The sequence below is a fragment of the Marmota flaviventris genome (assembly GCF_047511675.1).
Source record: "Marmota flaviventris isolate mMarFla1 chromosome 17 unlocalized genomic scaffold, mMarFla1.hap1 SUPER_17_unloc_1, whole genome shotgun sequence".
Taxonomy (NCBI): domain Eukaryota; kingdom Metazoa; phylum Chordata; class Mammalia; order Rodentia; family Sciuridae; genus Marmota; species Marmota flaviventris.
Window position 1 is genome coordinate 1 of NW_027287693.1, and position 23,221 is coordinate 23,221.

The 23,221-nt window shown below is 49.5% G+C and overlaps 1 long non-coding RNA gene across 4 annotated transcripts; it reads left to right on the top strand.

Annotated features, from left to right (window-relative positions):
- The first annotated feature begins 833 nt into the window (after positions 1-833).
- Positions 834-22,719, top strand: LOC114083692 (uncharacterized). Of its 4 annotated transcripts, XR_011705806.1 has the most exons (9): positions 834-943; positions 2,724-2,837; positions 4,618-4,731; positions 6,512-6,625; positions 8,406-8,519; positions 10,300-10,413; positions 19,176-19,366; positions 19,986-20,036; positions 21,100-22,719. It is a non-coding gene; the product is annotated as an uncharacterized lncRNA (long non-coding RNA). The 4 variants fall into 4 exon arrangements; XR_011705807.1 differs by lacking the exons at positions 834-943; positions 2,724-2,837; positions 4,618-4,731; ... (1 more) ...; positions 8,406-8,519; positions 10,300-10,413 and adding exons at positions 10,954-11,167; positions 11,437-11,533 and having other exon boundaries at positions 21,100-22,718; XR_011705805.1 differs by lacking the exons at positions 834-943; positions 2,724-2,837; positions 4,618-4,731; ... (1 more) ...; positions 8,406-8,519; positions 10,300-10,413 and adding exons at positions 11,141-11,167; positions 11,350-11,533 and having other exon boundaries at positions 21,100-22,718.
- The last annotated feature ends 502 nt before the right edge of the window (positions 22,720-23,221 follow it).

Sequence of the window (23,221 nt, forward strand, 5' to 3'; positions counted from 1 at the left end):
CATGGATGAGCATTTCTTCCTTGGCAATGGCTGTCCCGCTCTGCCTACAGCCACCTTCTCACACTGGGCCTTCTTTGCCATCCATTTCCCTGCAAATGCCATGATCTTGTTATTTTTAGTGCTGAGTAATATTTCATTGTGTATAAATGCCACATTTTTTAATCCATTCATCTATTAAAGGGCATCTAGGTTGGTTCCACATTCTAGCTATTGTGAATTGTGCTGCTGTAAACATTGATGTGGCTGTGTCCCTGTAGTATGCTCTTCTTAGGTCTTTTGGGTATAATCCAAGAAGGGAATAGCTGGGTCAAATGGTGGTTCCATTCCCAGCTTTCCAAGGAATCTCCATACTGCTTTCCAAATTGGCTGCACCAATTTGCAGTCCCACCAGCAATGTATGAGTGTACCTCCCCCCCCCCCCCCATCCTCGCCAGCACTTATTGTTGTTTGACTTCATAATGGCTGCCTTTCTGACTGGAGTGAGATGGTATCTTAGGGTGGTTTTGATTTGCATTTCTCTGATTGCTAGAGATGGTGAGCATTTTTTCATGTATTTGTTAATTGATTGTATGTCCTCTTCTGAGAAGTTTCTGTCCAAGTCCTTGGCCCATTTGTTGATTGGGTTATCTGCTTTTTTGTTGTTTAACTTTTTGAGTTCTTTGTACACTCTAGAGATTAGGCCTCTATCTGATGTTTGAGGGGTAAAAATTGGTTCCCAGGATGTAGGCTCCCTATTCACCTCGCATATTATTTCTCTTGCTGAGAAAAAACTTTTTCAGTTTGAATTCGTCCCATTTGTTGATTCTTGGTTTTAACTCTTGTGCTATAGGAGTCTTATTAAGGAATTTGGGGCCTGCCCCCACGAGATGAAGATGAGGACCAACTTTATCTTCTATTAGACGCAGAGTCTCTGGTCTGATTCCTCAGTCTGCCGTCTTGAAAGGTACCTATACACGCTCCCCGAGGGAAGAAGCCCCTCATCCCCTGGAGCCACCATCCCACCTGGGGTTTCTGACAGGAAGAAGCCCAGAGCCCCCACCTCTGCCAGCTGTCAGTAGTTTGGACACCTGGGATCTCCAGGTCCAGGGGTAGCTCCATTCCCACCATTGATAGCAGGCCCCCCAGCCTGGGCAGCCCAACCCACTCAGCCCTTGGTGCTGACAGACGTAGAAATCCCACCGTGGGGGCCCATGCCAGCACCCACACACATTCTGTCATGTATGATTAAAAAAAATAAGTAAAAATTTTAAAAAAAGGTGGCAGACTGGAGCTGTCTACTGCTGAGGCCCTGTGAGTACTGTTGGGCTTTGGGCCCTGGTGAGAGAGTAGGAAGTTCCTACTGGAGTCAGATGGAGGCCCCAGACGTGGGGGAAGCGGGACTGTGAAGTCATAATGGTGTTCATGAGGGTGGCCCCCAAGGGAGCCCCTGGCTGCAGAGCCAAGCCTGCCAAGGTGCTGGGAGAGGGCCTGGGAGGAAGGGCCAAGGAACAGTTGGCAGGCTGTGGAAGAGGGGGACACAAAGTTTGGAGGTAGGAGGGTGTCTCTGGGAGGAGAGAGCAGCGCCCACCCACTTTGGGCGGGGAGGCAGTGCTGGGGTGGTAAGGCAAGGTCTGGCTGAGGCCCACTGATGCCAGAGGCTTGGCCCCTCCCCAGGTAGAGGGGCCCACACATGGGCTGGGGTTGGGGGGCATGGTATAGCTGTCCCAGATGGCCTGGGACTCACCCATCAGAAGGCAGTGGATGTGCTGCGGAGCTTTCTGTTTCTCCCAGTTCAGGTCCTCAGTGGTGACTGGACAGGCCAGTTCCAGAAGTGGTGGCAGCCTCAGAGGTCCCCCTATTGATGTGACGGCAAAGGAAACTTTCATTTCTGTGGCCTACCCGTATTCCCCATGGATGAGCATTTCTTCCTTGGCAATGGCTGTCCCGCTCTGCCTACAGCCACCTTCTCACACTGGGCCTTCTTTGCCATCCATTTCCCTGCAAATGCCATGATCTTGTTACTTTTTAGTGCTGAGTAATATTTCATTGTGTATAAATGCCACATTTTTTAATCCATTCATCTATTAAAGGGCATCTAGGTTGGTTCCACATTCTAGCTATTGTGAATTGTGCTGCTGTAAACATTGATGTGGCTGTGTCCCTGTAGTATGCTCTTCTTAGGTCTTTTGGGTATAATCCAAGAAGGAGAATAGCTGGGTCAAATGGTGGTTCCATTCCCAGCTTTCCAAGGAATCTCCATACTGCTTTCCAAATTGGCTGCACCAATTTGCAGTCCCACCAGCAATGTATGAGTGTACCTCCCCCCCCCCCCACCCCCATCCTCGCCAGCACTTATTGTTGTTTGACTTCATAATGGCTGCCTTTCTGACTGGAGTGAGATGGTATCTTAGGGTGGTTTTGATTTGCATTTCTCTGATTGCTAGAGATGGTGAGCATTTTTTCATGTATTTGTTAATTGATTGTATGTCCTCTTCTGAGAAGTTTCTGTCCAAGTCCTTGGCCCATTTGTTGATTGGGTTATCTGCTTTTTTGTTGTTTAACTTTTTGAGTTCTTTGTACACTCTAGAGATTAGGCCTCTATCTGATGTTTGAGGGGTAAAAATTGGTTCCCAGGATGTAGGCTCCCTATTCACCTCGCATATTATTTCTCTTGCTGAGAAAAAACTTTTTCAGTTTGAATTCGTCCCATTTGTTGATTCTTGGTTTTAACTCTTGTGCTATAGGAGTCTTATTAAGGAATTTGGGGCCTGCCCCCACGAGATGAAGATGAGGACCAACTTTATCTTCTATTAGACGCAGAGTCTCTGGTCTGATTCCTCAGTCTGCCGTCTTGAAAGGTACCTAAACACGCTCCCCGAGGGAAGAAGCCCCTCATCCCTGGAGCCACCATCCCACCTGGGGTTTCTGACAGGAAGAAGCCCAGAGCCCCCACCTCTGCCAGCTGTCAGTAGTTTGGACACCTGGGATCTCCAGGTCCAGGGGTAGCTCCATTCCCACCATTGATAGCAGGCCCCCCAGCCTGGGCAGCCCAACCCACTCAGCCCTTGGTGCTGACAGACGTAGAAATCCCACCGTGGGGGCCCATGCCAGCACCCACACACATTCTGTCATGTATGATTAAAAAAAATAAGTAAAAATTTTAAAAAAAGGTGGCAGACTGGAGCTGTCTACTGCTGAGGCCCTGTGAGTACTGTTGGGCTTTGGGCCCTGGTGAGAGAGTAGGAAGTTCCTACTGGAGTCAGATGGAGGCCCCAGACGTGGGGGAAGCGGGACTGTGAAGTCATAATGGTGTTCATGAGGGTGGCCCCCAAGGGAGCCCCTGGCTGCAGAGCCAAGCCTGCCAAGGTGCTGGGAGAGGGCCTGGGAGGAAGGGCCAAGGAACAGTTGGCAGGCTGTGGAAGAGGGGGACACAAAGTTTGGAGGTAGGAGGGTGTCTCTGGGAGGAGAGAGCAGCGCCCACCCACTTTGGGCGGGGAGGCAGTGCTGGGGTGGTAAGGCAAGGTCTGGCTGAGGCCCACTGATGCCAGAGGCTTGGCCCCTCCCCAGGTAGAGGGGCCCACACATGGGCTGGGGTTGGGGGGCATGGTATAGCTGTCCCAGATGGCCTGGGACTCACCCATCAGAAGGCAGTGGATGTGCTGCGGAGCTTTCTGTTTCTCCCAGTTCAGGTCCTCAGTGGTGACTGGACAGGCCAGTTCCAGAAGTGGTGGCAGCCTCAGAGGTCCCCCTATTGATGTGACGGCAAAGGAAACTTTCATTTCTGTGGCCTACCCGTATTCCCCATGGATGAGCATTTCTTCCTTGGCAATGGCTGTCCCGCTCTGCCTACAGCCACCTTCTCACACTGGGCCTTCTTTGCCATCCATTTCCCTGCAAATGCCATGATCTTGTTATTTTTTAGTGCTGAGTAATATTTCATTGTGTATAAATGCCACATTTTTTAATCCATTCATCTATTAAAGGGCATCTAGGTTGGTTCCACATTCTAGCTATTGTGAATTGTGCTGCTGTAAACATTGATGTGGCTGTGTCCCTGTAGTATGCTCTTCTTAGGTCTTTTGGGTATAATCCAAGAAGGAGAATAGCTGGGTCAAATGGTGGTTCCATTCCCAGCTTTCCAAGGAATCTCCATACTGCTTTCCAAATTGGCTGCACCAATTTGCAGTCCCACCAGCAATGTATGAGTGTACCTCCCCCCCACCCCCACCCCCATCCTCGCCAGCACTTATTGTTGTTTGACTTCATAATGGCTGCCTTTCTGACTGGAGTGAGATGGTATCTTAGGGTGGTTTTGATTTGCATTTCTCTGATTGCTAGAGATGGTGAGCATTTTTTCATGTATTTGTTAATTGATTGTATGTCCTCTTCTGAGAAGTTTCTGTCCAAGTCCTTGGCCCATTTGTTGATTGGGTTATCTGCTTTTTTGTTGTTTAACTTTTTGAGTTCTTTGTACACTCTAGAGATTAGGCCTCTATCTGATGTTTGAGGGGTAAAAATTGGTTCCCAGGATGTAGGCTCCCTATTCACCTCGCATATTATTTCTCTTGCTGAGAAAAAACTTTTTCAGTTTGAATTCGTCCCATTTGTTGATTCTTGGTTTTAACTCTTGTGCTATAGGAGTCTTATTAAGGAATTTGGGGCCTGCCCCCACGAGATGAAGATGAGGACCAACTTTATCTTCTATTAGACGCAGAGTCTCTGGTCTGATTCCTCAGTCTGCCGTCTTGAAAGGTACCTAAACACGCTCCCCGAGGGAAGAAGCCCCTCATCCCTGGAGCCACCATCCCACCTGGGGTTTCTGACAGGAAGAAGCCCAGAGCCCCCACCTCTGCCAGCTGTCAGTAGTTTGGACACCTGGGATCTCCAGGTCCAGGGGTAGCTCCATTCCCACCATTGATAGCAGGCCCCCCAGCCTGGGCAGCCCAACCCACTCAGCCCTTGGTGCTGACAGACGTAGAAATCCCACCGTGGGGGCCCATGCCAGCACCCACACACATTCTGTCATGTATGATTAAAAAAAATAAGTAAAAATTTTAAAAAAAGGTGGCAGACTGGAGCTGTCTACTGCTGAGGCCCTGTGAGTACTGTTGGGCTTTGGGCCCTGGTGAGAGAGTAGGAAGTTCCTACTGGAGTCAGATGGAGGCCCCAGACGTGGGGGAAGCGGGACTGTGAAGTCATAATGGTGTTCATGAGGGTGGCCCCCAAGGGAGCCCCTGGCTGCAGAGCCAAGCCTGCCAAGGTGCTGGGAGAGGGCCTGGGAGGAAGGGCCAAGGAACAGTTGGCAGGCTGTGGAAGAGGGGGACACAAAGTTTGGAGGTAGGAGGGTGTCTCTGGGAGGAGAGAGCAGCGCCCACCCACTTTGGGCGGGGAGGCAGTGCTGGGGTGGTAAGGCAAGGTCTGGCTGAGGCCCACTGATGCCAGAGGCTTGGCCCCTCCCCAGGTAGAGGGGCCCACACATGGGCTGGGGTTGGGGGGCATGGTATAGCTGTCCCAGATGGCCTGGGACTCACCCATCAGAAGGCAGTGGATGTGCTGCGGAGCTTTCTGTTTCTCCCAGTTCAGGTCCTCAGTGGTGACTGGACAGGCCAGTTCCAGAAGTGGTGGCAGCCTCAGAGGTCCCCCTATTGATGTGACGGCAAAGGAAACTTTCATTTCTGTGGCCTACCCGTATTCCCCATGGATGAGCATTTCTTCCTTGGCAATGGCTGTCCCGCTCTGCCTACAGCCACCTTCTCACACTGGGCCTTCTTTGCCATCCATTTCCCTGCAAATGCCATGATCTTGTTATTTTTTAGTGCTGAGTAATATTTCATTGTGTATAAATGCCACATTTTTTAATCCATTCATCTATTAAAGGGCATCTAGGTTGGTTCCACATTCTAGCTATTGTGAATTGTGCTGCTGTAAACATTGATGTGGCTGTGTCCCTGTAGTATGCTCTTCTTAGGTCTTTTGGGTATAATCCAAGAAGGAGAATAGCTGGGTCAAATGGTGGTTCCATTCCCAGCTTTCCAAGGAATCTCCATACTGCTTTCCAAATTGGCTGCACCAATTTGCAGTCCCACCAGCAATGTATGAGTGTACCTCCCCCCCCCCCCCACCCCCATCCTCGCCAGCACTTATTGTTGTTTGACTTCATAATGGCTGCCTTTCTGACTGGAGTGAGATGGTATCTTAGGGTGGTTTTGATTTGCATTTCTCTGATTGCTAGAGATGGTGAGCATTTTTTCATGTATTTGTTAATTGATTGTATGTCCTCTTCTGAGAAGTTTCTGTCCAAGTCCTTGGCCCATTTGTTGATTGGGTTATCTGCTTTTTTGTTGTTTAACTTTTTGAGTTCTTTGTACACTCTAGAGATTAGGCCTCTATCTGATGTTTGAGGGGTAAAAATTGGTTCCCAGGATGTAGGCTCCCTATTCACCTCGCATATTATTTCTCTTGCTGAGAAAAAACTTTTTCAGTTTGAATTCGTCCCATTTGTTGATTCTTGGTTTTAACTCTTGTGCTATAGGAGTCTTATTAAGGAATTTGGGGCCTGCCCCCACGAGATGAAGATGAGGACCAACTTTATCTTCTATTAGACGCAGAGTCTCTGGTCTGATTCCTCAGTCTGCCGTCTTGAAAGGTACCTAAACACGCTCCCCGAGGGAAGAAGCCCCTCATCCCTGGAGCCACCATCCCACCTGGGGTTTCTGACAGGAAGAAGCCCAGAGCCCCCACCTCTGCCAGCTGTCAGTAGTTTGGACACCTGGGATCTCCAGGTCCAGGGGTAGCTCCATTCCCACCATTGATAGCAGGCCCCCCAGCCTGGGCAGCCCAACCCACTCAGCCCTTGGTGCTGACAGACGTAGAAATCCCACCGTGGGGGCCCATGCCAGCACCCACACACATTCTGTCATGTATGATTAAAAAAAATAAGTAAAAATTTTAAAAAAAGGTGGCAGACTGGAGCTGTCTACTGCTGAGGCCCTGTGAGTACTGTTGGGCTTTGGGCCCTGGTGAGAGAGTAGGAAGTTCCTACTGGAGTCAGATGGAGGCCCCAGACGTGGGGGAAGCGGGACTGTGAAGTCATAATGGTGTTCATGAGGGTGGCCCCCAAGGGAGCCCCTGGCTGCAGAGCCAAGCCTGCCAAGGTGCTGGGAGAGGGCCTGGGAGGAAGGGCCAAGGAACAGTTGGCAGGCTGTGGAAGAGGGGGACACAAAGTTTGGAGGTAGGAGGGTGTCTCTGGGAGGAGAGAGCAGCGCCCACCCACTTTGGGCGGGGAGGCAGTGCTGGGGTGGTAAGGCAAGGTCTGGCTGAGGCCCACTGATGCCAGAGGCTTGGCCCCTCCCCAGGTAGAGGGGCCCACACATGGGCTGGGGTTGGGGGGCATGGTATAGCTGTCCCAGATGGCCTGGGACTCACCCATCAGAAGGCAGTGGATGTGCTGCGGAGCTTTCTGTTTCTCCCAGTTCAGGTCCTCAGTGGTGACTGGACAGGCCAGTTCCAGAAGTGGTGGCAGCCTCAGAGGTCCCCCTATTGATGTGACGGCAAAGGAAACTTTCATTTCTGTGGCCTACCCGTATTCCCCATGGATGAGCATTTCTTCCTTGGCAATGGCTGTCCCGCTCTGCCTACAGCCACCTTCTCACACTGGGCCTTCTTTGCCATCCATTTCCCTGCAAATGCCATGATCTTGTTATTTTTTAGTGCTGAGTAATATTTCATTGTGTATAAATGCCACATTTTTTAATCCATTCATCTATTAAAGGGCATCTAGGTTGGTTCCACATTCTAGCTATTGTGAATTGTGCTGCTGTAAACATTGATGTGGCTGTGTCCCTGTAGTATGCTCTTCTTAGGTCTTTTGGGTATAATCCAAGAAGGAGAATAGCTGGGTCAAATGGTGGTTCCATTCCCAGCTTTCCAAGGAATCTCCATACTGCTTTCCAAATTGGCTGCACCAATTTGCAGTCCCACCAGCAATGTATGAGTGTACCTCCCCCCCACCCCCACCCCCATCCTCGCCAGCACTTATTGTTGTTTGACTTCATAATGGCTGCCTTTCTGACTGGAGTGAGATGGTATCTTAGGGTGGTTTTGATTTGCATTTCTCTGATTGCTAGAGATGGTGAGCATTTTTTCATGTATTTGTTAATTGATTGTATGTCCTCTTCTGAGAAGTTTCTGTCCAAGTCCTTGGCCCATTTGTTGATTGGGTTATCTGCTTTTTTGTTGTTTAACTTTTTGAGTTCTTTGTACACTCTAGAGATTAGGCCTCTATCTGATGTTTGAGGGGTAAAAATTGGTTCCCAGGATGTAGGCTCCCTATTCACCTCGCATATTATTTCTCTTGCTGAGAAAAAACTTTTTCAGTTTGAATTCGTCCCATTTGTTGATTCTTGGTTTTAACTCTTGTGCTATAGGAGTCTTATTAAGGAATTTGGGGCCTGCCCCCACGAGATGAAGATGAGGACCAACTTTATCTTCTATTAGACGCAGAGTCTCTGGTCTGATTCCTCAGTCTGCCGTCTTGAAAGGTACCTAAACACGCTCCCCGAGGGAAGAAGCCCCTCATCCCTGGAGCCACCATCCCACCTGGGGTTTCTGACAGGAAGAAGCCCAGAGCCCCCACCTCTGCCAGCTGTCAGTAGTTTGGACACCTGGGATCTCCAGGTCCAGGGGTAGCTCCATTCCCACCATTGATAGCAGGCCCCCCAGCCTGGGCAGCCCAACCCACTCAGCCCTTGGTGCTGACAGACGTAGAAATCCCACCGTGGGGGCCCATGCCAGCACCCACACACATTCTGTCATGTATGATTAAAAAAAATAAGTAAAAATTTTAAAAAAAGGTGGCAGACTGGAGCTGTCTACTGCTGAGGCCCTGTGAGTACTGTTGGGCTTTGGGCCCTGGTGAGAGAGTAGGAAGTTCCTACTGGAGTCAGATGGAGGCCCCAGACGTGGGGGAAGCGGGACTGTGAAGTCATAATGGTGTTCATGAGGGTGGCCCCCAAGGGAGCCCCTGGCTGCAGAGCCAAGCCTGCCAAGGTGCTGGGAGAGGGCCTGGGAGGAAGGGCCAAGGAACAGTTGGCAGGCTGTGGAAGAGGGGGACACAAAGTTTGGAGGTAGGAGGGTGTCTCTGGGAGGAGAGAGCAGCGCCCACCCACTTTGGGCGGGGAGGCAGTGCTGGGGTGGTAAGGCAAGGTCTGGCTGAGGCCCACTGATGCCAGAGGCTTGGCCCCTCCCCAGGTAGAGGGGCCCACACATGGGCTGGGGTTGGGGGGCATGGTATAGCTGTCCCAGATGGCCTGGGACTCACCCATCAGAAGGCAGTGGATGTGCTGCGGAGCTTTCTGTTTCTCCCAGTTCAGGTCCTCAGTGGTGACTGGACAGGCCAGTTCCAGAAGTGGTGGCAGCCTCAGAGGTCCCCCTATTGATGTGACGGCAAAGGAAACTTTCATTTCTGTGGCCTACCCGTATTCCCCATGGATGAGCATTTCTTCCTTGGCAATGGCTGTCCCGCTCTGCCTACAGCCACCTTCTCACACTGGGCCTTCTTTGCCATCCATTTCCCTGCAAATGCCATGATCTTGTTATTTTTTAGTGCTGAGTAATATTTCATTGTGTATAAATGCCACATTTTTTAATCCATTCATCTATTAAAGGGCATCTAGGTTGGTTCCACATTCTAGCTATTGTGAATTGTGCTGCTGTAAACATTGATGTGGCTGTGTCCCTGTAGTATGCTCTTCTTAGGTCTTTTGGGTATAATCCAAGAAGGAGAATAGCTGGGTCAAATGGTGGTTCCATTCCCAGCTTTCCAAGGAATCTCCATACTGCTTTCCAAATTGGCTGCACCAATTTGCAGTCCCACCAGCAATGTATGAGTGTACCTCCCCCCCACCCCCACCCCCATCCTCGCCAGCACTTATTGTTGTTTGACTTCATAATGGCTGCCTTTCTGACTGGAGTGAGATGGTATCTTAGGGTGGTTTTGATTTGCATTTCTCTGATTGCTAGAGATGGTGAGCATTTTTTCATGTATTTGTTAATTGATTGTATGTCCTCTTCTGAGAAGTTTCTGTCCAAGTCCTTGGCCCATTTGTTGATTGGGTTATCTGCTTTTTTGTTGTTTAACTTTTTGAGTTCTTTGTACACTCTAGAGATTAGGCCTCTATCTGATGTTTGAGGGGTAAAAATTGGTTCCCAGGATGTAGGCTCCCTATTCACCTCGCATATTATTTCTCTTGCTGAGAAAAAACTTTTTCAGTTTGAATTCGTCCCATTTGTTGATTCTTGGTTTTAACTCTTGTGCTATAGGAGTCTTATTAAGGAATTTGGGGCCTGCCCCCACGAGATGAAGATGAGGACCAACTTTATCTTCTATTAGACGCAGAGTCTCTGGTCTGATTCCTCAGTCTGCCGTCTTGAAAGGTACCTAAACACGCTCCCCGAGGGAAGAAGCCCCTCATCCCTGGAGCCACCATCCCACCTGGGGTTTCTGACAGGAAGAAGCCCAGAGCCCCCACCTCTGCCAGCTGTCAGTAGTTTGGACACCTGGGATCTCCAGGTCCAGGGGTAGCTCCATTCCCACCATTGATAGCAGGCCCCCCAGCCTGGGCAGCCCAACCCACTCAGCCCTTGGTGCTGACAGACGTAGAAATCCCACCGTGGGGGCCTGTGCCAGCACCCACACACATTCTGCTGGCAGCCAGGCTGCAAGTCCACTGGAGCAACTAGTCCATCAGCCTCTGCAGCTGCTACTCAGAGGCCAGGGACTGTGAACAGTGTTTGTCCCAAGAACAGGCTGCCCCAGTCAGCATGGGACAACCAAGATTCATCCCCCTTAATGCTGCCAGTGTCAGTTGCCTCAATTGCAACTTGGAAGACAGATTTGTCCCCAGTTCTTCCATCTCCCATGGCAGAAATGGGCATCTGCTAAAAAAGTAGAGGGACCCCCCAAACCTGAGAACACCATGGGGCAAGTTTGGGATAGAACAGCTCCAGGGCCTGCCCCTAGGCAGAGCACCACCATGAGGACCAAGGGAGAGAAGGCAAAATACAAACCAGGGTAAGCAACCACTGATGTTTGTGCAATTCATGCCATCCCCCAAAGCCTGACCGTGCAGAACCCCTGAAGCTCTCCTGGGAGGAACAATCACCACCTTCAGAAAGGCCACCTTGACTTGTAAGTTTGTCCCCATGCAATCGAGGAACCTGGGAGCCCAAACTAGCTCCCGGATCTCATATCTGTCTTTGGGGTTCTGTTCATCTCCTCCCCAAGTGAAGGAAAGAGAAGCATGAGACAGCATTTACAGGGTAAATGGGGCTTTGACATATTCAGCGCCACTAACTAGACCATCCCTATAGTGGTCACTTTACAGGGGACAAAAACCAACTCTGTTCTTGGAGCCACGAGGGCCACTCCTTTAAGTGACAAAAGGCGCCCCCTTACAGGAACCCTGAATTCCACCTCGGAGCATCAATACCTCCATGAACCAGGCTGCATATATTTACAGAGGGAATCATATCACCCATTTCCCTGGTGGTAAAGGTGAGGCTCTGGGAAAGGACATGAATTATGAGTTAGTCAAGGTCCTGCCTGGAAGAGCTGGGACTGGAATTCTGGAAATCTGGCTCCAGAGCCTCATGTGCAGAACCCTGCAGGGGAGGCCTGATGCCGGGAGCTTGGAAGGGGGGGACCCATCAAGTTGGGGTGGGGGGCTCAGAGAAGAATGAAGAGATGGGTGTGGCTGGGGAATTCGTCCAGAGGGGGAGACCAATAGGAGAGGGAGGGGATCGAGTGAGGGGACTGCATGAGCAAGGCCAGGCAGCTGGAGTGTGTGGGTCAGGCAGAGGAATGACCTGTGAGCAGCTGGGGGTGCAGGGACGGAGGGGGACAGGATTCAGAAGGAAAAGAAGGTTGGGCCACACCATGGAAAGAGCCAGGTCTGGCAGGGAGACACCACCCCTCCCTGCTCCATGCTCCAACTGTCTTTGAGTCTGTGCCTTGAACTTCCCCAAACCCTCCCTTCTCACCACCTCCACTGGCCCTATTCCACCCCTCCCAGCTCTCACCTCCTCCCTGCCTCGCCCATAACAAGACAAAAAGCTCAAAGCTGCTGGCCATTTCCATGTAGTTCTTTTCCCTGCACCTTGTCCCCACATCTGTCTTAACTTGAACTCCAGGTCGGCTCTGTAGGGGCAGTGGTGGGTGACACACAGGATCTCCCTGCTTTAGAGCTGGAGAAACTGAGGCCCAGAGAAGTAATTTCTACTTCTATTTCAGATCTTGGGCCATCACCCCCTTGAGGAAGCCCTCCCTGCACTCTCTACTACCCTGTCAGGCCTGGTTTTTGGTTATTTGTTCTCAGAGGACCAAGGATTTTTGCTGTAGAGAACTGGCCTCAGGTTGTCACTGTCTATTCATTCACATGGATTAGTTTATGTCTTTCTATGTCACTTGGCATGCAGGGGACACTGGAGAAACACTGAGCGACTGAATGACAGTTTGGGTTCTTGTGACAAGTAACAAGAAGAGGTGTTAGTAGAACATGGATGGGGCACCACATGGTCCCCACTTGGGGTATAAAAAGTCTAGGAAGCTTCTATAAGGGGGTGATGACCTGGTTGGAGCTTGAAACCTGAGTTGCTGGTAGCAGCTGGAACATGCAGGATGGTACCTGGCAGGAGGTGAGCCCCTGGCTCCTGTCACCTTCAGGAATCTGGGTTCAAGGTCCAGTGGTCTAGGTAGCTGGGAATGTGGGCCTGTGAAGGCCTCTGCCCCAAGCTCCATAACCCCAGGCGACTTTGAGGCAGGCAGGGTGGCACACCCTTCCTCTGCTCAATCCCCTTTGTCCAGTGGTAGCCAAGGGGCATCTGACTCACCTCCTCTTTGCCCCACTTCCCCACAGTGAGATTTATTTTAAAGTTACCTGAAAATCCCTCCAGCCTTCCTGATTCAGCCACCCTGTCCTCTGTGATTCTCTTGTGAAGGTCAACTGAGGGTCCCTGAAGGACTGCAGCCCATGCACCTCACTGGCTCAGCTTACCCACCCCACCCTGTGGCTCTCCACTCTCCCCCACCAGGTGGCAGAGGCCTCTGGAGGTCTTCCCACCAGGAGTCTAGAACAGGCTTATTTATGTAGAATAAAAAAATTATGTATTTCATCCCATTTTCCTGGTCTTTGACAAAACAATTCTATTTGCATAAGACTAATAATTCAGTGACCTCCTTAAAGGCCATTTTTCTCTTGATTCTGGCCCATACAGAGGCCATGCTCTGTTAGAGTGGGAAAATAATTTTTTCTTGGTCAGATTTATAGCTATAAGCAGAGCACTCTGTGAAAATTCTTTCTAGTGAGTAGTCTGGGCTTAATATTTCCTATACTTACAAATTATGAAGGAGACCTTCCAAACATTGTGGTTCCTCTGTGCACCTCATATCCCTTCTCATTATCTGGACCACAAGCCAATTTCAAATTTCCCCATCCAAGCAAATGGCCTAAGGACAGAGAACTCCCAGATGCTCAAACAACAAGGAAACCAGAGAGCCAGGACAGGGCCTCTGTAGTAGTGAGGAGCCTGACCAGAGAGCCAAGTAAAATGAAAGCCTCCTGCTACCCAACTCTGAGGGCAAAGCTGCCAGGAAGTGAGAGGGAAGGGGACATCATGTCTCTGAGCCTCCACTTTGCCCCAGGATCACAGAGGTCAGGGTGAGACCTGTGCTATGCATCTAAGCAGTCTGCCACCAGGTCCCATGTGGGAGAAGGTGGATGTCATCTTAGCAAAAGAGTTTTCTCTTGGACCCCACAGGAGTGGGTCCTGACCTGGAAGAGGATGGTCTGGTGGCTGGTCCAGCTGAGCTGCCAGGTTGAGAGGCCAGCACAGATGTGCACCTAGATGCAGCCTTGCTCATGGTGGTGCTGGTGCCCCGAGGCCAACTTGGGCATTTCTGCTTGGGTGGGCCCTTTGGGGATGGCACTGAAAGGAGGGGCCTAGGTGGCTCCAAGATCATGGTTGCTGTTTGTCCTGTGTAACTTGGTCACCATGGAAATACTCTGGTGGTGGGGGCCACAGAGAGTCAGGCCCAAGCTTGCCTCATAGGTCTGTCTGGTGCTCGAGGGTCCCTCCTCTTAGAAAGGAGATGCTCATTACCCACAGGCTGCTCCCAGGTTCTCTGCTCTCAGGTTCCACTGAGGACACTGCCAAGGGCATAGTCATGCAAGTTGGTCTTTCTGGGGTGGTGCTGGCCCCTCGATTTCTGCTTGGGTGGCCTTTGTGTCAAGCATTAAATGGAGGGGAACTGGTGACTCCCTGCTCATGTTTGCTGCTTGTCTTTTGTCCCTTGGTCACTGGAGGTATTCTGGTTAGAGGTGCTGCAGGTTTTCATGCTCCAGGCTTGCTGTCTGGGCTTGGAGTTTCTCTTCTTTTGGAGCAGATGCTCAGTGCTCCAAAGGCCAGTATCACATCTGGAGGGAGGTCTGTAGTCGTAGAAGCCAGTGATTCCACAGCATGGACTTTCAAGTGCAGGTGGCCTTTCTGGAAATGGTGTTGGTCCCCTGCATTGATCGTAGGGGTTTCTGCTTCGGATGACTTTGGAGATGGCAGTAAAATTAGAAGCACCCATAGCTAGGGTGTCTTAGCAGGTCCTAAGCTGGACCCATGGTGCCCAAGTCCTGGAAAGTCCCACAAAGGAGAATAAGCCAGGGCAGTCCCTGCCAGAACCTGGACTCTCCAGCCTTTGAACCCAAAGGTGCAGGATGCCAGCCTTGCCTGTCTTGAGTGTAGTAGTTGCCAAGTGCTTCACAGTCATTGCACAGGAGCATTGCTGGCACAGTCAGGCATTTCACTGAGATGAATCCAAACCAGGGGAACAGGTTTTTGAGCAGTATTGGATGTGGGAATATATAATGTGATTGGCTTTCTAGAAGGTAACCTCATCGCCATGGTTCCTGATGGGCACTGCTGAAAATACAGAACCATCCGGAGGACTGAAAATTTGATGAGTCATTCATTTATTTATTTTTATACCAGATATTGAACCTGGGGTTCTTAACCACTAAGACACATCCTCAGACTTTTTTTTAAAATATGTTTATTTAGAGACAGATTCTAGCTAAGTTGCTTCAGACCTCTCTAGCTTGCTGAGGCTAGTTTTGAACTCCATATTTTCCTGTCCCATCTTCCCCAATGCTTGGACTACGGGTGTGTGCCTCCAAGCCCTGCTGGGCCTTTCATTTTGGCCAGATCTGAGCCTCTTAGTACTTTTGTTAGGAAATGGCCAGGAGGAGGGGGAGTGGATCTTAAATGGATGGTTTGTTATTGTAAAGGGCTGGGGATTATAATTTGAATTAATCTAACAGTCTTCTTAATATTGTCCTGAGCATTGAATTTACCCATATTGACCCTACCTCTCCCCCTGCCCAATGCCACTGTGGATCACTGAGGGTTCTCTATGGTCTGAGTTTAGCCACAACCGTTTTCTTGGTTACTTCTCATAATGACACACTCATGAACTGCATATCTTGACTGGTAACTAAAGCTTTCGTTGGTGCTTTCAAATATGAAACTATAAATTTGTTATCAAGTGACTTGTCTAGAAATCATTTTCTTCCAAATTGTTCCAAAGAGGTCAGACTGGAAGAGGACCTAGTCACTGGCCAGGCTGACCTTCTTCAGGTGTTCCAGCCCCTCAGTGATTTCCATCAGTTCCCCCTCTTTGTAAAATCATGCAATAGACTTGTGTTTGGGGAAGCAGCAGGCTTAGGATTGAAGCAGGAGTTCAACTGAGGTTTTCAGCAGGAGGCTATGATAGGAGTCCTCAGTGCTTCCCCAGTGAGCTTGCCTTTTAATAGCAGGTAACCCTGGGAATGGGACAGCTATCAACAACTAATAGATATCAGTACTCACATGAAACAGCTGATGTGCTGTGTTCACCAGCCTATTCTTTTTTTTTTTTTTTTTTGATATTGTTTTTTAGTTGTCAATGGACCTTTATTTTATTTATTTATATGTGGTGCTGAAAATTGAGCCCAGTGCCTCACACATGCTAGGCAAGCACTCTACCACTGACCCAAACCCCAGCCCCATCAGCCTATTCTTTAAGAAGAAAGGATGTTCATAACCTGTTAGTGTCAGGAAAGCCAAAGGAGCACATGTACTAGTCTCTGGGGAGTAGTAGCCTTCTAGGGCAGGCTCCCTGACTGTGTGTTAATTAAGTGTCCTGGTCCATGTGGGCAAGATGAAAGTCAACCTCAGTGTGAACTGGGAAGCACAGAGCTGATGACCAAAGAGAGCTGTTCTTTGACACTGCATTTCCTTCATCTATCCTGTTTAGCATGAGGAAGATTTTTTTATCCTTGTGGAAATTGAGTTAATAGGTGGTAAATAAATATCTTAGTTGCTTGTGATGTGGCTGAGGAGCACTTTCAAGTGTTTAAAAAACTGGTTTCTGTATATCATTGTATAGCTAATTGCAATTCTTGTGAAACTTTCTCATAGGCTGTTTCTGGTTTTATTGGGATTTTTTTCAGCTGCATTGTGAATTGGATGAAGGACATTTTCCCTTCTTATAAATGGTTTTGTGGAATTTTGAGATTTGGGTTTTTATTCACATTTGAAGGGAATAAATCAACCAGCCTTAAGAACATGACATCTTTCTGATGGATAGAAGCAATTCAAGGAAGAATAAGGATGATGTCTTTTAGAAATGCTATAGGAATATTTGTTTGGGGGTCAATAAATAACATGCTTAGAGTTTAATAAATATTTTGTTATGTCATCGTAGTTTCTACATTTTTGTATTCTAGTAGAATTTTATCTAGTTTTAATATTTGTTTTTAAGCAGACATCTTTATCTTGAGAGATATCATTTAGTGTTACTTTTCAAAATTTGCAGCTGTGTAAATCCAGATGCTTGGTGAAGCTGCTCTAGTGTGAGGAAAGCCTCTCCTGTTAGGCCAGGAGCCTGTAAGGCACCATCAGCACATATGAAACCTGCTATGTATTATAAGCAACAGGAAATAGCACAGAAGCTGCAAGTGCATTTAGGTCATTTGGAAGTTGAATTCTTGTCATATCTTTACTTTGCTTAACATATCTTCTCCCCTTTAGTTCTTTCTTATAGTAATTTGAAGCTGATGAATTTACTGGTATTTTCAGGAGAGCATATACAATTAAAATATTTTTCAATTCAGTATCAGTTCAAAGAACTTAGCATCACCTGCCTCTCACCTTTGGTGGGAAGGTAATGAGCAGCCACTTAGCTCTGTGTGCACAAGGATGATGGTCCTGAGTCTCCTGGGATGGCTAACTAAATCTGGAAGTTCCTTAGGAGATGGAAAGACATCAGCTCCTCATGTTCCATTCAACAGTGAGCACAGGGCGCTCAGTGAACATGCATTCGGTTTGTGAGTGTCCCCTGCAGGGACTGGTCTCCTATTCCCTTTCCAGACCTCAAAGCTGAATTGTCTGTCCTTCTCTCTGCTCCAGTAGCCTCAGCTATTGAGTACTATTGCCTCTGAGATGCTTCTTGGTTCATACTACTGGGATCTTGCCTCCAAAGTTTAGTTGGAAGAATAGGAGGAAACTGTTGCTTTAAACTGCACACAAAACAAAAGGAAGTGGCTTTGCCTTTCCCTAAAGACATGGAGATAGAGAAGTCCGTTTCCGTGGTCGTGGCCATGCTATGGAACAAATTTTTGGCCATTCCACACCATCCTTGCTTCTTATATGTTTTGTGCATCAGTGAATTTTTTAGCCCTAGCATTTTCACCTATGGGAGGCGTGTAGAAACGGAGGCACAGAAATGCCAGCACCTTGCCGTTTCATGGGGTCCTCAGGTCTCTGCCTGCTGCCCCACCAACTTTCCCCACAAACCTCTGGAATTTCAGCAGTGCCCTCTGCTGTGAGCCTGTGGAGCCAGACTAAGTTAGACTTCCCGTGACTCAAACTTGGAAGTGATACCCCATGAGGCTTGTTGATTTCTGTTTCTTAGAAACCAGATGCTGATGTGGATCCACTGAGAGAGGAGGGAGCTACAGGCTTTGGGCACAGGATGCTGTGGTGTTTGAAATCCCCTGTAGTGTACCCCATCATACGATCGGAAGAGACATTGGGGCAATTTGATTTCGCACAGGAATTAGAATTCTATGGCAAAGGGGAGGCTATCTCTGAAAATAACCCTCCAGTGGTGCAGAGTGGGGACCATGGCCAAGAGAGGAGCTGACTTTCCCTCTGTCACTGTGGGACTCAGGTCATGGTAAAGTTGGATGTCATCCTTTGTCCCTTAACTTGCTATGTCATGTTATCTGTATATTTGTGCATTAGAGACGCATGACTCCTGGATTAGGGTTTCTCAGGGAGTCCATGTATGTGTGGGCACATGTCCCTGATGACAACCTCTAAAGCAGATGCTAGAATGACCCCTGGGAACATGTTGAGAAGCTATGGAGGCCCTGCAAAGCACAATGACTTCCTCAGGGCCACACACATACCCACAAGAAGGGGAAGGGTCTCAACCAAGCTCTGTCTCCCCAAACCAAGGGAGCTGGCTACACCCGGGCCTGTCTGAGGGCCTGATCCAGGGTGTGTTGGTGTAACTGGGTCCACCTGTGCCTATGTCATGGGAAGACTGCAGCCCAGTGGGCCATTGGAACCATCTTGTGTAAGAAAGGGACTCAGCAAAGGACTTCCTGAGACAGTGACCTCACTTCCTTGGCCATGGAACTCACAGAACTTGGAACCCTGGTAGCTAGGCACTCACAGTCCACAAACAGTCCCAGTCTGCTCACTGGTGTTGAGACAGCAAGCCCAGAGCCATGAGTTCTTGTTGTCTACAGATCTGTGGGTGCTTAAGCCTCAGGGCTTTTCCTGAGTGTGGAGGTGCTGGGTTAGCTCTGTGTCCCAACGACTCTGGCAATTTTTCCCAAGGAGACCAGAAGTGAGACAGGACAGGGCACCACAGGTGTCCATAGTTTAACCCACATTCAGATTCCCCTTTCAAAAGTGCCAGATCTCACCAGGTTTGTGTGTATGTGTGTGTGTGTGTGTGTGTGTGTGTGTGTGTGTGTGTGATGTCTCCTGAGAATATGGAGGGAAAATATTTTGATTTCCCCTGACGTATGGCAGTGATTCCTTTTGCAAATGGCTACCGTTTTCCTGTTGAAATGTCCCTCTTTGATTGCCCATCCTAGGGAGAAGATGACCAAGGCTCATCAGTGGATGTGTCCTGTCTTGTGGAAACCCTCACAGTACTTCTCTGGGAGCTCGAGGATGGCCTGGTGCCTACCCTGCAGCAGGGTAACACCCCCTATGTCCATGGGGTTTTGTATTTGTACCAAGATTTGGCCAGTACCCAGAAGGCTCTGGAGCTGCTGGGTAAAAGGTGTGTATCACCTCCAAGCCCTGGCCCATGGCCATCTCCTGGCCTGGTGTTGGGAATGCCGGGCATCACTCTGAACCTCCGTCAGCTCTGAGGAAAGTAGGGTTTTTCAGAGGAGAACTCTGCCTGGGTGTTTAGAAATCCAAGTAGGATGAGCCCTAGGAGTGTTTGCCTCAGAGTGGTCCTGGGACACAGGCTGACGATGGCTCTGGCCTTTCCCTGGGGGCCTGTCCCCTCCCTGAGAGGAAGTTCTCTGCCTCAGACCTCACTCTTCTGAGGCCTCATGAAAAGCAGTTTCCACATTTGGGAAGGAGTCTGTGGGTTGCATCTGGGAGGGTTCCAACCTGCCTGTAGACAGAACAGGGACCCCTGGGGTCAACTGAGAGGGTCCTGGCCCTGAGGTAGCCAGGCAGCAGGTGGTTGGGTTCATTCATGGCTCAAATATATATGAAGCACCTACCTTTGGCAGGCACGTGGCCTATCATTTAGGAATCCGTGCAGACAAACTCTCCCAGCCCTCCTGAGCTCCCGTTATTGTCAGTAAGTTAGTCCAGTCCACGAGGCATCTCGACAGATGAGGGACACAGGATATTAGAGGTCACAGCCTCCTGGTATTCTCTAGGTATGGACGCCTCCAGCCATATGTTGAGGAGGAGTACCTTCAAGACAAGAAGTGAGTGGTCTTTGGGCCAAGAGGGAGGGCTGCTGTCTCGAGAGTGGTCACTTGGGGGGCTGTTGTAGAGGATGGCTGGGCAGACCTCAGGGTCTACCCTGTTGTTTCCCAGCAGAGGACAGAGGTCTGGGGCTTACTCTGTAGAAGGAACAAAGCAAGCTGTGGTGGGATTCTGGGTACCCAAGGAAGAGAGGCGTGGCTGGAGCCCAGAGCCAGGCCCTGTGAGGATCCCTCTCCAGCACAGCCAATCCCAGCCTGGATTGCCCATGCTTTTTTGTATAGAGACTGGACAGAAAGTGAGGGGAGAATCCTACCCACACATGTGCCTCACAGTTTTGCCCCCTTTGCTCTGCTGCATGTGAGCTGCTTGGACACTCTCTGGGAAGCTCCCCATGCAGGGGGCCTTGGGAGGTTCCAGCTGAAGGAGAGGCCCTTTACATCATTATCTTCCAGTTGGTACAGGTGGTGACCCAAGCTGCCATCCCATTCTTTCAAAGTCAGCCATCTTCCCTGGCAGCTACATAAAATTCACACAAACACACAAATGCCAGAGGCAGGGGGTCAAGAAACGATTAGACCAGAAGCCTCCACTTCTCCTAGAATGTTTTCTCGCTGCCCTAGTTCTAAAGTCCTTGAGGGCACCTCCCACGTGTGAGCACCTGCGCATTGTGCCAGATGCCCCACCACAGCTATCCGCCTCCTCCCACTAAAACTGTCTATTTTATTTTTTGTGATGGTGGTTTTTTTTTTAAATGTCTGGGATGGCATTGTAAGTATTTTAGTAGCAAACATTTATGTTGACACAATAGTGCTCAATCCATTCACCAGGCTGTGCTACCCCCAGCACTGAGTAGCTGAAGATGGAGCCCCCTTAGAGCACAGGGGTCCTGTGGGGCCCCTGTGCATGGAGCCGAGATGACTGCCTAAAGGGTGGTGAGGATTTCAGGGCATTTTATCCCCTACTGTGTTCTGTGACGTTAACTAGGTTAGATGTCATGTGACACTACAAACCCTCTTCATATAAGACAGCAAACTTAATATGTGTCTTCTTATTGCTCCACAGATCATGACTCACCTTCTTCTCATTCCCTAAGAAACAATACTGAAGTTAGACCAGTTAATTACTCTGTAATGGACTGAACAGTTGGAATAGAAGGAAGAGTTCCATGTTTTGCATTCCAAATAGAAAGCTGTGCCTTGGGCTAGGCTGTAGCTCAGTGGCAGAGTGCTTGCCTAGAATGTATGAGGCACTGAGTTCAATCCTTAGCACTACAAAAAAAAAAAAAAAAAAAAAAAAAAAAAAAAACTAAACAAAGAAAGGCATGCTGTTGATCTAAAACTATTAAAAAAAGAAAGAAAGAAGGAAAGAAAGAAAGGATAGAAAAAAAAAAGCTGTGCCTCTTGAATAGTTAGTCCCAATGAGAATGCAAGGGAAATGTTCATAAAGAAAATTAAAGTGCTGCTCCAGGGCATATGTGAATGATAAGAAAGCAAAACAGCTGATAGGGATAAAGTTTTCATAGTCTGGAGAACAGATGAAACAAGCCACGTTCCCTTAAGCCAAAACCGCATCCAGATAAGGCCAAAACATTAGATTTGTCTGATGCCAAGAGAAGGGAGAAAGCTCCAGAAGAAGTCTGAAGGTGGCAGAATTTGGTTCATGATGTTGGAGGCAAGAGGCCCATCTCCATATAAGACAAGTGCAGGGTGAAGCAGCAAGTGCTGATGTAGAAGCTACAGCAAGTCATGAAGAAGATCTTGCTAAGCTATCTGATGAAGACGCGATATGGTTGAGTTTCTCGGTGTCCCCCAAAAGCTCATGGGTGAGACAATGCAAGAAGGTTTAGAGGGGAAATGATCCTGTTATGAGAGCCTAAAGCCAATTAGTGAATGAATCCCCTGGCAGGATGAACAGGTGGCACAGATAAAATGGGGTGCCCACACCCTCCCCAAGCCTGGAGGTGTAGGCGCCACCTGTGGAGGAGTCCAGTTGCAGTGTGGAAGCGAACAGCAGCCATCCTCAACGTTCCACATTAGGGTTCCACATTGGAGGTTCCCAGGAACCAGCGGCATCCCTCTGTGGGCAGGGCATTCATCAGGGAGCCTGGGCACCCTAAGGCCCTTTGGGGAGTCCAGTTGAATCGGTGGCTGCATGGAAATAGGCGTCCAAATAGGAGCATCCTCATCCATTGGCGGTGGCGGGAGTCTGCTTCCAGTGCAGTGGAGGTGTTGGCAGCATTGCTGGTGGCCAGGTCGGGACTCCAGTGGCCACAGTGTGGAGCGCTGGCTGTGGCGACAGCGACAGCGTAGGGCAGCGGGCCTCAGAGTCAGAGGGCGACCAGAGGATGGGGTGCCCTGTGCTGTGGCTTCCCCAGGCCACTTGTCTTGCTCCTGGCAGGGCCTGCCTGCTCGGGAAGCAGGACACGGCAGGCGGCGGTACCCACACAGCCTCTGAGGACCTTATGCTGCCCACGCAGGGGGCGCCTGGCACCGGCCCTGAGCCCCCCGGGTGGCAGCTCGCCCCACCCCGGGTTCGCCCTGCCCCTCCCTGGGTTGCGGCCTCTGCGGGAGGAGTAGGCCCGCTGCCAGCCGGGGCAGCCTTTGGAGAGGACACCCACCCTCCCCAGCGACATCTCTCCTGGGCTGTGGCCACTGAGAGCAGAGGCAGTGAGGGGTGGGGCTACAAATCCTCCCCCTCAAAGCGCATCCCTGGGGCGGGACAAGGGTGGAGGGCATAGATGGCAGAGGGATACCCAAGACGTGCCGTCCTTGGTCTTGGTCTTCTGCCACCCTTAGACACAGAAATGTACTTAAAAAAATTAATTAGCTCTAATTAGTTGTACATAACAGCAGAATTCACTTTGGTTCATTGTACAGAAATGGAGCACAGCTTTTCATTTCTCTGGTAGAACACGATGTAGAGTTGCACCATATGTGCAGTCCTGCATGTACCTAGGGTAATGATATCCGTCTCATTCCAACCTCTTTCCTACCCCATGACCATCCCTCCTATCCTTCCCCTTTGCCCCAAGTTCCTCCATTCTTCCCTTGCCCCCCTCATTATGGATCAGCATCCACTTATCAGGGAGAACATTCAGCCTGTTGTTTTTGAGGATTAGCTTTTTTCACTTACATAATATTCTCCAACTCCATCCACTTACCTGCAAGTGTCATAATTTTATTCT